At 46.2% G+C, this 13,342-nt stretch overlaps 4 non-coding genes and 1 pseudogene across 4 annotated transcripts; 4 read left to right on the forward strand and 1 right to left on the reverse strand.

The window, feature by feature from the left end:
• LOC123152182 (methionine S-methyltransferase-like) overlaps nucleotides 1-6,458 on the reverse strand; it is a 43,901-nt pseudogene extending 37,443 nt beyond the window's left edge.
• A 1,879-nt stretch (nucleotides 6,459-8,337) lies between these two features.
• TRNAA-AGC (transfer RNA alanine (anticodon AGC)) lies at nucleotides 8,338-8,410 on the forward strand. The gene has a single exon. It is a non-coding gene; the product is annotated as a tRNA-Ala (tRNA).
• Nucleotides 8,411-8,483: 73 nt separating this feature from the next.
• TRNAG-CCC (transfer RNA glycine (anticodon CCC)) lies at nucleotides 8,484-8,554 on the forward strand. The gene has a single exon. It is a non-coding gene; the product is annotated as a tRNA-Gly (tRNA).
• A 2,364-nt stretch (nucleotides 8,555-10,918) lies between these two features.
• On the forward strand, nucleotides 10,919-10,991 carry TRNAA-AGC (transfer RNA alanine (anticodon AGC)). Its single transcript has one exon. It is a non-coding gene; the product is annotated as a tRNA-Ala (tRNA).
• A 69-nt stretch (nucleotides 10,992-11,060) lies between these two features.
• TRNAG-CCC (transfer RNA glycine (anticodon CCC)) lies at nucleotides 11,061-11,131 on the forward strand. The gene has a single exon. It is a non-coding gene; the product is annotated as a tRNA-Gly (tRNA).
• The last annotated feature ends 2,211 nt before the right edge of the window (nucleotides 11,132-13,342 follow it).

Here is a 13,342-nt window from a genome sequence, read left to right on the forward strand (position 1 = left end):
TGCATCCCACATCACATCCCGCATAGCATATCAGCATTGCATCATATCGGTTGATCCTTGCACATGGTTGATTGTGTCCTTGTTGCTTGTTTGTCTTGTTTGGGTAGAGCCGGGAGACGAGTTCGCTAACGAGGAGCCCGTTGAGTTTGCTCTTGAGGATCCAGTCAACTCTGACAACTGTGTAGGCAAGATGATCATACCCTCGAAATCACTACTATCTTTGCTATGCTAGTTCGCTCGCTCTTTTGCTATGCCATTGCTACGATGCCTACCACTTGCTTGCAAGCCTCCCAAATTGCCATGTCAAACCTCTAACCCACCATTGTCCTAGCAAACCTTTGATTGGCTATGTTACCGCTTTGCTCAGCCCCTCTTATAGCGTTGCTAATTGCAGGTGAAGATTGGAGGCCGTTCCTTGTTGGAACATCTTTTATTTACTTGTTGGGATATCATTATATTGCCATGTTATCTTAATGCATCTATATACTTGGTAAAGGGTGGAAGGCTCGGCCTCTCGCCTAGTGTTTTGTTCCATTCTTGTCGCCCTAGTTTCCGTCATATCGGTGTTATGTTCCCGGATTTTGCGTTCCTTACGCGGTTGGGTTATAATGGGAACCCCTTGATAGTTCGCCTTGATTAAAGCTTTTCCAGCAATGCCCAACCTTGGTCTTACCATTTGCCACCTAGCCTCTTTTTCCCTCGGGTTTCCGAAGCCCGCGGGTCATCTTATTTTAAACCCCCCCCCCCCGGGGCCAGTGCTCCTCTAAGTGTTGGTCCAAACTAGAGTCCTGTGCAGCGCCCCCTCGGGGAAACTCGAGGTTTGGTTTTAGTTGTATGGAGCGCTCATCTGAGTGTGCCCTGAGAAAGAGATATGTGCAGCTCCTATCGGGATTTGTCGGCACATTCGGGCGGTGTTGCTGGTCTTGTTTTAACCTGTCGAAGTGTCTTGAATTACTGCGATACCGAGTCTGATCGGAACGTCTTGGGAGGAGGTCTATTTCTTCGGTGACCGTGAGAGCTTGTCATGGGCTAAGTTGGGACTCCCCTGCAGGGACTGAACTTTCGAAAGCCGTGCCCGCGGTTATGGGCAGATGGGAATTTGTTAATGTCCGGTTGTAGATAACTTGAACCTTAATTAATTAAAATGAATCAACCGAGTGTGTTACCGTGATGGCCTCTTCTCGGCGGAGTCCGGGAAGTGGACACGGTGTTGGAGTAATGTTTGCGCAGGTTGCTCTCTAGTTTCTCGCTCGTGCTTGCCTTCTCTTCTCGCTCTCTTTTGCGAATAAGTTAGCCACCATTATTGCTAGTCGCTTGCTGCAGCTCCACTCATATTTTACCTTGCCTTACCTATAAGCTTAAATAGTCTTGATCGCGAGGGTGCGAGATTGCTGAGTCCCTGTGGCTCACAGATTACTATTACACCAAATGCAGGGCCTGATGATTCCGCTCCAGGAGACGCGTATGAGCTCAAGTGGGAGTTCGACGAAGACTCTCAACGATACTATGTTTCCTTTCCCGATGATCAGTAGTGGTGCCCAGTTGGGGGTGATTAGGACCGTTGTCGCATGTTGGGTTCTCTTTTATTTTGGCGCCGTAGTCGGGCCATGAGTGTTTGGATGATGTAATGTTATTTATACACTTGATTGACGTGGCGAGTGTAAGCCAACTATGTTATCTCCCTTTTATTTATCATATTACATGGGATGTTGTGAATATTGCCTAACTTGCAACATATGCCTTCAATGCGATTATGTCTCTAAGTCGTGCCTCGACACGTGGGAGCTATAGTCGCATCGAGGGTGTGACACGGCCGCACCATCCCGCCGCCGTCCCTTCTGCTGTGGGCGATGCGCGAGGTGCAGTGCTCCCCCAACCCCAGGCAGCGCGCCCGATGGTGGATTTACCGCTCATCCACCACGCCGCCGGCCGCCGCGGACCACGTCACCAACGCCGTCCTCGCGCTCCTAGCCCCAATCAACAACGCCTACTGGGAGAGGCGCAATCCATGGGTCCTTGGGCCCTCTGACGACTCTGACGGTGAGTCTTCAAACAATGAGTTCTCTGACGACGAGTCCAGTGAATATGATGAGGAGCAGTCGTCTGACAAATCTGACGACGAGGTGGATGAGGTCGTCGTCCTCTCCGATGACGAGCCTGAAGTGCAGCTGCTGGCTCCCGTCCTTGACACCGTGGAGGGGGACGGGAACCTCCCAATCCACGTGGATGCGCTGCCGGAGGTCGATCTCCCAGACGGCGTCGTGGTGAAGCAAGAACAAGATGGCAGCGAGGAAGATGTGGTGGAGCCGGCGCCGGGCAAGAAGAAGAGGGCGGCCGTGACTGCAGTGCGCCGCTCCCAGCGCCTGAAGATGCTGAAGAAGGAGGAGTGAAGTGCTGCCTTCAGTTACTTCAGTGCAAAAAAATTCAGTTTCGTCAGTCCTGAACTTTCATAAGTTCGGTAAGTTCCTAGGTTCAGTTTCGTCAGGCAATATCTACTAATAGTTGCTATCTATGTCAGGCACTATCTACTACTAGTTGCTTTCTATGTCAGACACTATCTATTACTAGTTGCTTTCTATGTCAGACTATGAATGGCAGTACTATCTATCTATGTCAAACTATCTATATATGTTACTTGCTACTTGCTACACATGTTAAGTTATTTGTCACACTATCTAAGCTACTTGCTATATATGATATATGCACACATGATATATGCAGAGTAAAGCAACCTCATCATAGATAAAACATTCTTACTTACTTAACTTAGCATGAGTACTCACTTAGCATAGTAGGTCTTAACATAATAGTCATTACATCATAGATAAAACCAACTAGTTCTTAAACCATAACAGTACCTTCCTCCCTCATACCATTCTGAAAGCACATAAAATTTTCCCAAAATATACACCTAACATGCATGACATTCCAAGGCCAGCTATATATATAGGCCTACTAATTACTTCACCCACACACCAAGCACTTCACTCATTCATAATTGCCTTGATCCTCTCCAGCTTATCTTTGCTGGCATGCCCAGCATTGACCAGATCAGCAATCAGATACTCCAACTTCTTCTTCTCTTGCTTAAGTAGGTCCTTGTCCCCCTCCACTTCCTTCATGGTATTCCTCATGTTCTGAATGATATCTGCTTGGCTTTGAAGAATGCACCTTTGCTCCTTGGCAAGCTTCATCTTTTCCATACTTATCTCAATCTTTGCTTGATCCTCAAGTTGTTTCTTCTTTGCATTTAGATCATTGATTGCCTGACTGGTATAGTCCATGTCATGAGACATCTTGCCATCTTGATAGTCAAAAAACTTGGATACATCTTCCACCAACTGGCTGTAGTTGTTTGACAGGAAATCAATTTCCTTCTGTAGCTTGGCCACCTCTTTCTCATGGGCTTGTTTGTCCTTCACCCTCCCCAAGTTCTGCTCATGGTACATGTCCCAAATCCTTGTTAGGCACCTTTGTAGAATCTCTGGCCAAGGACCATCCACCCACTCCACAACCCCACAGTTCACACCTACATCCTACAGGAGCAATTATTTATAATTAAGCACAAATCACTTAGTAACAAACTAAGTACAGATAACCAAAGTTCACACCTACATCAATATGCTCTCAGAATTATGCAAACATAATTCTTTCATAGTAAGCACACAACACCTGACTTGGCATCAGAGATAAATTCAGTTAACAGCTATATTAAGCAGTAAATATAAATTCATTTAACTCTGTTCTTTTTCAGTTAACAACTATATTCAGTAAACACCTAACTAATACATTCAGTTCACAGTACACTAAAGATCTCTGCATGTAGGTGTTCTCAGGTTCAGTCATGTATTGAATTCAGTTAACTGAAGATCTACTTTCACATATAGCTTCCATATGTATGGCACTTTCAAGTTTCAGTTCTAAACTACAGCACACATCTCTGCACATCACACATCTCTGCACCACATGCTGCACCACACATCTCCAGCAGCAAAACACATCACACATCTCCACCAGCAAAACAAGTTAGCGTTCAAGATTTAATACCTGCTGCACAGGACAACCCAGGAATCGCCTCCCAGTCAAAGCACCTTCAAAAGCCACCATCTTCTTCGGCCTCTGATGATGCATCATGCACGTCGGCTTAGATTCAGTGTAAGAACCACAGAAAAATGGTTCCACCACAGTGTCAGGGGTTTCCTGCAAAAGAAACTTCGAATCAAACCAAAAGCAACTTGGAATCTCCAACTTGGATGAACTAACCCTAACCCTAACTCTGTTCCATCATTATGCACTTACAAAGAGCTGAGGGTCCATTGAAACCATGTTGATGTCCTCGTCCGAGCTCTCCTCGTCATTCCAGGATAGCATCCTCAACTTCTAGCGGCAGCAATGACTGCGGCGGCGTCAGCGATAGGCTAACCTAGCTCACAGCACCAGGGAGAGGGGAGAGGATGAGGATGAGTGAGAGCGAGCGAGGAGGAAGAGAATGAGCGAGTGGCTGAGCTCGCTCGCTCTCACTTATTGGCCGACCGACAGTCGACGCCCCGACAGCGGACGGGCCGTTAACGGCCGTCAACGCGCACCGACCGCCCGTTAGCCCGCGTGGCAACTGTTCGCGGGCCCAACCGGTCAGAAACGGGGTTAGCGCGGGCGAAGCGAGCGTTTTCGCGAGTTGGTAGTTTTTTGCCACAGTTTAGGAAAAATTTGGTAGTTTTTCGCACAAAATCATAGAGTGGTAGTTTTTCGTCACGTTTCCGACAAATGTGGTAGTTTTTGGTTAAATACTTGCCAACTAAAGACAACAATTAATAATTTATATGTACAAGTAATAACAAAGGAATCATGTTAGGTCCGGACTTCAGTCCAGATAATGTAAGAAACTTGTAAATTGCAGTTTTTCCTGCACAAAGAGGAAAATTCGAATCTGAGCCCGAACTCATCTGCACCTGCGCTCACGAAAAAAATCAAAATAAATACTAGAAAAATTCAAAAAATTCCAAAAAAAATTGGGTGGTAGAAAATTTCATGCGTGAGGTATGCTCCAATTTTCAAAACATTTGGACTTCTGTGCAGCTCTCAGCAAAAAAGACAAATCAGAGGTCTGTAAAAATGTGCACTGTTCATATACTGTTCTGGTCTGATTTGTCTTTTTTGCTTAGAGCTGCACAGAAGTTCAAATGTTTTGAAAAATTGGAGCGTACCTCACGCATCAAATTGTCTACCATCCAATTTTTTTCTGGAATTTTTTGAATTTTTCTGAATTGTTTACGAAATTTTTTTCGACCGGGTGCAGATGCACCCGGGCACCGAAACACCGCTCTCGCACAAAGACCACTGCATCATACAATAACCCTAAAAACATCTATATATGATATTAACTAAATATACATGGTGGACAGATGATGTCCTATTATACTTGTTTCTGATAGCCTTCCCTTCCGCAATTAGTTGTTATATCAATAAGTTTGCGATACTGATCCGTCAATGGTGCTTAGAGCATGCGAATCAACCTGTGGTTGAGTTGGTTAGGTGGACAGTGGTATCCCCAACCCACCAGGGTTCAAATCCTGGTGCTCGCATTATTCCTGAATTTATTTTAGGATTTCCGGCGATGCACTTTCAGTTGGAGGAGACGTTCCCGTCGACGACAAGACGCCTACGGTGACTTCGTAAATCTCAAGATGATATGCCGGCTCAGTCTCTCGGAGGTGCTCATAGGGGTAGGGTGTGCGTGTGTGCGTTTATAAGGGTGAGTGTATGCGCGTGTATATGAGCGTTTGTGTCTGTACTGAAGCTCAAAAAAAATGGTGCTTAGAGCATATGTCTGAACAATGCATATAATAAATTCATATAAAGAGCTTTTAGGAATCAGATACCCTAAGAAGTGATCCCCACAAAAGGGAATCAGATTCCAAATTTTAAGCAAACCGATTACAAAGTTCAATACTGATGGGCGATGGCCGGATCAACATTCGACTTTTACCGATTCGCTTTGCTGGGGAGGGGGGGAGGATGGGGGCCCAACCTTGCAGGACGACGTCGTGGATGCGGAGGTTGAAGGCGCGGAAGCACTCCTCCTCCTCCTCATGCCCGGCGGCGGGGTCGTCGGCAAGGCGGCGACAGACGGCGCCGAGGAGGCGCCTCGCCTGGGCGCGCGTGGTGGGGGCCTGGAGGCGCTCGAGCACGGCCCTGACGGCGCCGTACGCCTCGTCTCCAGACGCCGCGCACGACACCAGGAAGGCCTCCACGCAGCCGTTCCTGCTGTCGTCCTCGCTCGCCGCCATGCGTCCCTGGCCAGGTCAGGGACGATGGTTCGGGCAGGGGATGAGGAGGAGCCCCGGACGCGAGGAAAGATTCTGGCTACGAAGAAAAGATGAGGAGTGGACGGCGCCGGCGGCGAGGAAGAGTGGGGGCGAACTCGAAAAGTACAACCTTTTTCGTTTGTCTTGTGCAGTGGGACATGGATAGTGGAGTGGACTCTTGTGGTGGTCAACTCAAATCTCCTCTCCAGGCTCTCCTAGAAATGGGTCGACCCCAATTTTTCTTATTATTTTTTCAAGGAAGAGTCAACCCGGATTTCTTGGTGCCATGGTTTGACGACTGCACTGAGCAAAATGCTGAAGCTCTTTTTTTTTGAACAACAAAATGTTTTACATTCCACTAGCAACATTTTACAGAGAGATGTGTGAAAGGGCTCAGGCTTGACATGGCCAGGACAACTCTCGCAATACAAAGGTCTTGTATCTCGAGAGAGGCAACGAAAAGCTATAGGCCTATTTTAAATTTGATCGCTGACTTTGCTTAATGATGGGCTATGACATTAAAACACCTATTGATGTGATTCCGCAAAAAAAAAATTATTGATGTGTGCTACTCTAGTGCGAATAAAAGATAACGGCGTCTGTATAGAAGCAAGAATGGGCCTTATATTCCAATGACCTGTGACTTGGAAGATGTTAACTCGCCGCTGCTGCACAACTAGTATGATGGTGGCAGACAGTTGATGTGCCGTTGAAGCACAACTATGGTGTTGGTGGTAGTACAGTTATATTCTCAATGGAAGTACTATAGTACAAAGTTTCCAGGTATCCTGAGCAGGGTATGCTTTCTGCCCCGAGTAATCGTGGACCCTCTCACTGCCTGTCGATATTTGTTGATATTGTCATGCTCTTCTTGAGGACTTTGGGGAACCTCTAGTCTAAGGATCAACCGGACGAAGTGTGTTCTTCTGTCAATTAGATGCTCTCCGGATCAAGTGGATCTACCGCGAGATGGACTCCGATGTACTGTTGGAAATTTCCCATGCAGATACTTGGGCCTTTCACTTTGCCTAAAGAAACCAATAGCGCTGCACTTCCAACAGATTGTCGATGGGATCGCCAACAAATTACCAATATGGAAAGCCGCTTCCATGGACAAGGCCCGATGTCGATTGGGAGTCCCATGCCCCGCTGAGATGTCGCTTCTTCATCTGGCCGGCTTTGCATAACAGATGTTCGACGTCTAACAGACTAGCTAGGCGAGGGCTGCCACACCAGAGCGATTGCCCTTTGTACAGGTTGTAATATGGTTCAATCCTCAGTTGAAGCACCAGACAACTAACATTGGAGTGCATTATGCCACCTGAGTTCATAATGGAAGCATTAGTAGGAAATTTCAATAAGTGCGGGTTGATTTTAGAAAAAGGGTTGCGGCACATCTATGCTATCGGGAGGGAAATGGGCTAATCAACTATTCTAAATAGTTGATCCCACTAACTCTAATTCTCTCGACATGAGGCCTTCCATCAAGTGTGCCATGTGAGTATCCACTTACTCTATTTGCACCTCAGTGCAAACCACATGCATAGTCTTTGTTCACACGCAGTGCGAGTATAAACTATTTCTAGGTGATGATAGTTACTTTACCATTCCCTTTATCTTTCTTCTTAATCAGACTTAGTTTATTTATTATCCTTGTAAAACGTAGGAATGCCAAATTTTCCCTTAACCATCTATTCTGGAGTCTCCTATTGCCATGGAGGAGGGTGTCTTTGACTATGTAATGTTTCAGGAAGTGGTGTGCAGTTCAGATATGCTTGGAGCTATGTTTATACAAAGCCTAATGAATGGAAATTTATGATGGTGCGGTCAATGGCTTGGAATAATTACATGGTACGTATGTATGCCATAATACGCAGATAAATGTAACTTGTCATTTGACATGCCCCCAGATCCGTTTACTAATCCCAATTTGTTAACGTGCTGAACTTTCTGAAATTGGGTATAGCGATTGTCAATAAGACATATAGGTTAACCCCTACTAAAATGAGATTGTTAAATAATATGCGTGGAAGGGGATGTAGCTCAGATGGTAGAGCGCTCGCTTAGCATGCGAGAGGTATGGGGATCGATACCCCACTTCTCCATTTCTGTTTCTCTTTTTTTCTTTGCAGGTCTAGAATCCTAATTAAGTAGTACCAAAACTATGAAAGCATGTCAGCGCATCTGGTGTAGTGGTATCATAGTACCCTCCCACGGTACTGACCAGGGTTCGATTCCCTGGATGCGCATTTTTCTTCTTTCTTCTTTCTTTTTGTAAGTTTAAGTTCCTTTTCTCTTTATTTTTTGTAAGTTTAAGTTCTTTCATACATCTACTAGAGGTGTTGCTCTGGAAACTGTCGCCATCTCAATCGGCCAAATTATTACCAATTTTTTAGATAAATAATGTACTGAGAATTAGCACATTTTTCTGATACCTTTAGGGGGTAAAAAGGAAAAATAATGCTGGCCAACGCAAATCCTGGCCATAGAAGCAGTAGCAAAGAAAGACCCCAGCTAGCAACAATTACAAGATTATAACTAGTGAAAGTCAATCAGGATTGCATAACAAGCACCAGATGATAATTGCAGCAAGGTGCTAAGTGTTCAGTTCTACCAGTACTAAAAGTAAGAACATAGAACAAAAGGCGAGGTTCATACACGATAGATGCTCTATGGGCACACCAAACAACCACTCCAAATCATTAAGATGGAGCATAGCATCTTTTACCAATATGTGGAATAGAGGCTCCTTGTTCACAACATCTTTCTTGCGCCTCAAACAATGGGACTGAAATCATGCTCTCTTTGAGGTGATGCCTGGTGAAATTTTAAACTTTGATGGAGCTGATTGTAACCATATTGGTTGAGTAATATACATATTTCTCCCCAAAAACAAAGAAGTGAGGTATACGTAAGAGAATCTACGGCCATGTACATCTAATCTGGCCCTTCAAACATCCGTGGACGTGTCCGGGCGTGTCCATGGACAGTGACTGGTCACCTCTTAAATTTTCATTTTCACAGCCATGTCCCCTGCCTTTATCCTTATACATCTGGTCACATGCATGTAATTGATGGAGATGGAGTGAAAGAAAGAAGAGAGAAAGAATAAATAAAAAGAAAAGGTGGTCCATGTTGCTGAAATTTTGTCTATTTTGGACCTAGCCCAATAGCAGTTTCAGAAATTTCTAATAAATCTTAGAGGCCCACTTAGCCCATTTGTGCAAGGCAAGGGATACTACTAAAGTTTAGTCCCACATTGCTAGTTGAGTGGGAGTTGGACCTCCTTATAAGAGAGGTTCTTTCCCCACTTGTATGAGCATGAGAACAAGAGGGATACCCACGCGCGCTCCTCCTCCGCCGCCCACCTCGCCGCGCCGCGCCGCGCCGCGGGTTGCGGGAATGAGCCGAGCCGATATCTAAATTTTTGCCATGCACTACGGGTATACGAAAGGTCACACGGAAGCTAAAAAGATTTTTGCGAAAGTGGAGTTCGAATGCGAACGGTGCAGCCCTTCGGCTGCTGGCTGTTCGCTTCGCCTCCGTCTCTTCGTTTCGCCTCCTGTCGCTGCCCTCTCGCCTCCTTCTCTTGCGCCTATAAAAGGGAGGTCGCTCCTCCCAGAGAGACGCACCAGAACTTCTTCCTCCTCTCGCCACAAGTTCCTGAGCACTGCGCTGCTGCTACGATCTTCCCCATCCCGGCTTGCGGCGTGCACCGCAGGTCAGGACAGTAGGCCTCCGAAACCACACCTTTTGAGTCATGTACGGGAGAAGGGTGATAAGGTTTTTGGGGAGCGCTCAGCGCGACTACTGGCTGCTTCATCACGGACGATCCGGTCGCCAACGACTACTTCCCCGACGACGACTTCTTCCCCAACGTCCACGATCTCCTCGACGACATGGCAGGCGAGGACACCGACCCCAAGTCCAGCACTTCCACTGCTGCTGTCCCGTACGTGTTCTTGCTCTTTCTGTTAGATGTCATGACACCGTTCTTTGCTCTACTTTCCGTCCTACATGTGTTAGGTTCTACTTCTATATGCAACTTCATCTAGTGTCTGTTCTAGATGTGTTTAGTTCAAGTTCATATATGCAGATGCTCTTTACCTTCTCTCTGTCCGAACACATGACTTGTTTTATCTCTACCATATTAGTCATGCTTTATCTAGTATTTCTGTTAATAAAATCATTCGGTAAATTGCTCATATTTCCAACAATCCAAAAACCTTATTATAGGCAATTTACCCCAAGTGGTTTTGCTGCTTCCATGAGACCTCCTATATTTGAGGGTATCCACTATAAGAGGTGACGCGTGAGAGCAGTCTTGTGGTTTCAAACCATGAGTTGCTATGACGTCACGCTTGGCAAGCCTGAAGGGGAGCTTGATGCCCAACAGGAACAAGCGTTTCAGAAAATGTTAAGCTACAGAGGGGAGCATATAACTAATCATTTCAACAACAAAAGTTTGAATAACTTTTCGCCAAGGAATTAGCATTTCAAACCGCAGCCACCATGCCTCTGAAAAGGGAGATGGTCGCGTATAGCAATTGCACCAACGAGACACGTGCATTACTAATAGCTAAGTAGTGTCATTAATCAACATAATCATTCCTGGGGATGTAGCTCAGATGGTAGAGCGCTCGCTTAGCATGCGAGAGGTATGGGGATCGATACCCCACTTCTCCATTTCTCAATTTTTGTTCTTTTTCACATGGCCTGGTCTATGAGCTGAAGACAAAACATATAACCATCAAGGCGTATCTGGTGTAGTGGTATCATAGTACCCTCCCACGGTACTGACCAGGGTTCGATTCCCTGGATGCGCATTTTATTTCTCTTTCTTATTTTTTTTGTGAGTTTTAAGTTTTTGTACATCTGGTTCGATTCCCCGGATGCGCCTTTTTTTTCTCTTTCTTATTTTTTTGTGAGTTTTAAGTTTTTGTACATCTGATGAAGATGCTGTGCAAATTCACAACATGATTTTTTTTCTCTTTTCTTATTTTTTTTGTGAGTTTTAAGTTTTTGTACATCTAATGAAGATGCTGTGCAAACTGCCACCATCTGAATCGGTCAGAATTATCACCAAGATAATGGAAACGTCATGGTCAAACTGTCACCATGTAAGCTACAAATCTTCAACCAGATAAATATGAACGGGGAATTTTGAGTGGCAACTCATGTTGTGAATTTTGAGTGGATGCATGATTGTTGATATAGAAGAAAACGTTCCGCAGCACCCGCTTCGCTCCGTCCGGGGCAACACCGGAGGCGACCAACCCTAGTGGCACCAATCATTCCCCTCCCCCTCTCAGCTCTCTGCCAGCCGTAGTTGGGTCTCATGGTGGAGAAGGAGCCAACTTTCTTTCTTCTGTTATGCGGGCGTGGGGGAGCTTAGAGATCGGGGGAGGCGGCCCTGGGTGGTGACGACAACAATGTCCTTGCGATGGGGTTTGCTCCGGGTGTTTTGATCGGCTCTTTCGGCCTGTGTGGTCGGCGGGGAGCCGATGATTGAGAGGTGTGGTGCCTTGGTTCTTCGTTAGCTAGGCACCCTTCCCGAAAGAGTCCAATCGCAGTTTGCGTGCTATTGTCCTCCCCCACATCTGGACTTCAGACGCTCGCCGGTTAAATATGGTGGTCGAAGGGTGGTCTTGGGGACTGCAATGGGGGGAATCCTTTGACCGTCGATGACGACCACAACAATGGCGGCGCTACCAGTGTTGTTCCCCTCCTTGGAGGCTTCGTATGTGGAACATAGGAGTCAGTGTTTGAGTTGGTGCGATTTTGGAGGTTGATGTTGTAGATTTTCTATTGTCATGATCAAACCAGCTACGTGGTGGAATTGGTTTGCTTTGGTATCTGGTGTTCCCTTCTTGCAGCCCTGTTCGTTAGAAGACCGTCGCCTTCGAGCTTAGGCAAGAGGGGAGAGGTTTCCCCTCTACGACCATAGTGTCTTGTCAAGGATGTCGGTAGCTTAGTGTTCCATTAAGGCTGGTGCATGTCCTCTTAGTTGTTGTTCTACTAGCATTGTGTCTTTGGTTTGCATCATCTCCATTCAGCAATTTGAGTCTCTGATGTGGCTGTGGGCGATATCGATCTAGTGTGGAGTTCTTGATTTGCAAAGGGATGTTTGGCTGGACCCTCCTGCGTTTCCTGGCAGCATATGGCTTCATCGGTTCCCAGTGTAAACCTCCGTCTATGTCAACGGCGTGGCATCCTTCGAGCCGGGACAAGAGGATGGAGTCCTCTTCGGCGTCATAAACGGATAGCCACAGGGTCAAGTGCTTTCATTTTTGGAGTGTTTCTGTTCTGTCTTGGTATGCTTGTGTTGTTGTAGTCTTTGGATTGTTTGTAAGCACCTTGTATCTGCCATATATACCTTTTTCTATTGTTAGTTGTGTGTTCTGATGGAATTCTTGACCGGTTGATGACTTTTTTAACTCAAAGTCGGGCTTCATTCTTCTACCATAGATAGACACCGAGGGCGCCTGCGAAGCGCATGAAAGGTGTCCTCGTGTTCCAACCCACATACAATAGATGATCGTTGTAAAAAAATTCCGACCCGACGAATAAGGTCTCTTGGATCCTTTCCATCTCAATGGTGTATTTTTTTTTTCATGCTCGACCTTTTACCCAGTGAGGTTATGGTTTGCAGAGTCTGTTGGCATTGTGACTTCCCTTTGACCCTCCCACCTCGTCTACGCCACATCGATGCGGCCTTATGCCCGGTGAGATTACGATTTTCATGGTTTGTTCATGTGGCGGTTTCCCTTTGCAGTCTGGTCCTCCCACCTCATCTGCGTCACTTTGCAGAGGCCTTCGGGGTTGCCGTGAGACCTGTGAGAAATAGTGGAGGTTAGGCTCTTGGATCCGCAGCTCTTCAGACAGTGATGGCTTCTTCTCTGAGGCGCTGGCTGGCATTACCATGGTGTTCATGACTTCCTATCCACGATCAACATCGATAGGCTGGCTAGCTCTAGCATTGGAGAGGCATGCCACTGGGTGTTGTCCTGTTCGAGAGGATGAAGATGGTCATCCCG

The sequence above is a fragment of the Triticum aestivum genome, chromosome 7A, assembly GCF_018294505.1.
Source record: "Triticum aestivum cultivar Chinese Spring chromosome 7A, IWGSC CS RefSeq v2.1, whole genome shotgun sequence".
NCBI lineage: Eukaryota > Viridiplantae > Streptophyta > Magnoliopsida > Poales > Poaceae > Triticum > Triticum aestivum.